Here is a 2,713-nt window from a genome sequence, read left to right on the forward strand (position 1 = left end):
GGGTTAGGGTTAGGGTTAGGGTTAGGGTTAGGGTTAGGGTTAGGGTTAGGGTTAGGGTTAGGGTTAGGGTTAGGGTTAGGGTTAGGGTTAGGGTTAGGGTTAGGGTTAGGGTTAGGGTTAGGGTTAGGGTTAGGGTTAGGGTTAGGGTTAGGGTTAGGGTTAGGGTTAGGGTTAGGGTTAGGGTTAGGGTTAGGGTTAGGGTTAGGGTTAGGGTTAGGGTTAGGGTTAGGGTTAGGGTTAGGGTTAGGGTTAGGGTTAGGGTTAGGGTTAGGGTTAGGGTTAGGGTTAGGGTTAGGGTTAGGGTTAGGGTTAGGGTTAGGGTTAGGGTTAGGGTTAGGGTTAGGGTTAGGGTTAGGGTTAGGGTTAGGGTTAGGGTTAGGGTTAGGGTTAGGGTTAGGGTTAGGGTTAGGGTTAGGGTTAGGGTTAGGGTTAGGGTTAGGGTTAGGGTTAGGGTTAGGGTTAGGGTTAGGGTTAGGGTTAGGGTTAGGGTTAGGGTTAGGGTTAGGGTTAGGGTTAGGGTTAGGGTTAGGGTTAGGGTTAGGGTTAGGGTTAGGGTTAGGGTTAGGGTTAGGGTTAGGGTTAGGGTTAGGGTTAGGGTTAGGGTTAGGGTTAGGGTTAGGGTTAGGGTTAGGGTTAGGGTTAGGGTTAGGGTTAGGGTTAGGGTTAGGGTTAGGGTTAGGGTTAGGGTTAGGGTTAGGGTTAGGGTTAGGGTTAGGGTTAGGGTTAGGGTTAGGGTTAGGGTTAGGGTTAGGGTTAGGGTTAGGGTTAGGGTTAGGGTTAGGGTTAGGGTTAGGGTTAGGGTTAGGGTTAGGGTTAGGGTTAGGGTTAGGGTTAGGGTTAGGGTTAGGGTTAGGGTTAGGGTTAGGGTTAGGGTTAGGGTTAGGGTTAGGGTTAGGGTTAGGGTTAGGGTTAGGGTTAGGGTTAGGGTTAGGGTTAGGGTTAGGGTTAGGGTTAGGGTTAGGGTTAGGGTTAGGGTTAGGGTTAGGGTTAGGGTTAGGGTTAGGGTTAGGGTTAGGGTTAGGGTTAGGGTTAGGGTTAGGGTTAGGGTTAGGGTTAGGGTTAGGGTTAGGGTTAGGGTTAGGGTTAGGGTTAGGGTTAGGGTTAGGGTTAGGGTTAGGGTTAGGGTTAGGGTTAGGGTTAGGGTTAGGGTTAGGGTTAGGGTTAGGGTTAGGGTTAGGGTTAGGGTTAGGGTTAGGGTTAGGGTTAGGGTTAGGGTTAGGGTTAGGGTTAGGGTTAGGGTTAGGGTTAGGGTTAGGGTTAGGGTTAGGGTTAGGGTTAGGGTTAGGGTTAGGGTTAGGGTTAGGGTTAGGGTTAGGGTTAGGGTTAGGGTTAGGGTTAGGGTTAGGGTTAGGGTTAGGGTTAGGGTTAGGGTTAGGGTTAGGGTTAGGGTTAGGGTTAGGGTTAGGGTTAGGGTTAGGGTTAGGGTTAGGGTTAGGGTTAGGGTTAGGGTTAGGGTTAGGGTTAGGGTTAGGGTTAGGGTTAGGGTTAGGGTTAGGGTTAGGGTTAGGGTTAGGGTTAGGGTTAGGGTTAGGGTTAGGGTTAGGGTTAGGGTTAGGGTTAGGGTTAGGGTTAGGGTTAGGGTTAGGGTTAGGGTTAGGGTTAGGGTTAGGGTTAGGGTTAGGGTTAGGGTTAGGGTTAGGGTTAGGGTTAGGGTTAGGGTTAGGGTTAGGGTTAGGGTTAGGGTTAGGGTTAGGGTTAGGGTTAGGGTTAGGGTTAGGGTTAGGGTTAGGGTTAGGGTTAGGGTTAGGGTTAGGGTTAGGGTTAGGGTTAGGGTTAGGGTTAGGGTTAGGGTTAGGGTTAGGGTTAGGGTTAGGGTTAGGGTTAGGGTTAGGGTTAGGGTTAGGGTTAGGGTTAGGGTTAGGGTTAGGGTTAGGGTTAGGGTTAGGGTTAGGGTTAGGGTTAGGGTTAGGGTTAGGGTTAGGGTTAGGGTTAGGGTTAGGGTTAGGGTTAGGGTTAGGGTTAGGGTTAGGGTTAGGGTTAGGGTTAGGGTTAGGGTTAGGGTTAGGGTTAGGGTTAGGGTTAGGGTTAGGGTTAGGGTTAGGGTTAGGGTTAGGGTTAGGGTTAGGGTTAGGGTTAGGGTTAGGGTTAGGGTTAGGGTTAGGGTTAGGGTTAGGGTTAGGGTTAGGGTTAGGGTTAGGGTTAGGGTTAGGGTTAGGGTTAGGGTTAGGGTTAGGGTTAGGGTTAGGGTTAGGGTTAGGGTTAGGGTTAGGGTTAGGGTTAGGGTTAGGGTTAGGGTTAGGGTTAGGGTTAGGGTTAGGGTTAGGGTTAGGGTTAGGGTTAGGGTTAGGGTTAGGGTTAGGGTTAGGGTTAGGGTTAGGGTTAGGGTTAGGGTTAGGGTTAGGGTTAGGGTTAGGGTTAGGGTTAGGGTTAGGGTTAGGGTTAGGGTTAGGGTTAGGGTTAGGGTTAGGGTTAGGGTTAGGGTTAGGGTTAGGGTTAGGGTTAGGGTTAGGGTTAGGGTTAGGGTTAGGGTTAGGGTTAGGGTTAGGGTTAGGGTTAGGGTTAGGGTTAGGGTTAGGGTTAGGGTTAGGGTTAGGGTTAGGGTTAGGGTTAGGGTTAGGGTTAGGGTTAGGGTTAGGGTTAGGGTTAGGGTTAGGGTTAGGGTTAGGGTTAGGGTTAGGGTTAGGGTTAGGGTTAGGGTTAGGGTTAGGGTTAGGGTTAGGGTTAGGGTTAGGGTTAGGGTTAGGGTTAGGGTTAGGGTTAGGGTTAGGGTTAG

This window comes from Equus przewalskii, chromosome 15 (genome assembly GCF_037783145.1).
Source record: "Equus przewalskii isolate Varuska chromosome 15, EquPr2, whole genome shotgun sequence".
Taxonomy (NCBI): Eukaryota; Metazoa; Chordata; class Mammalia; order Perissodactyla; family Equidae; genus Equus; species Equus przewalskii.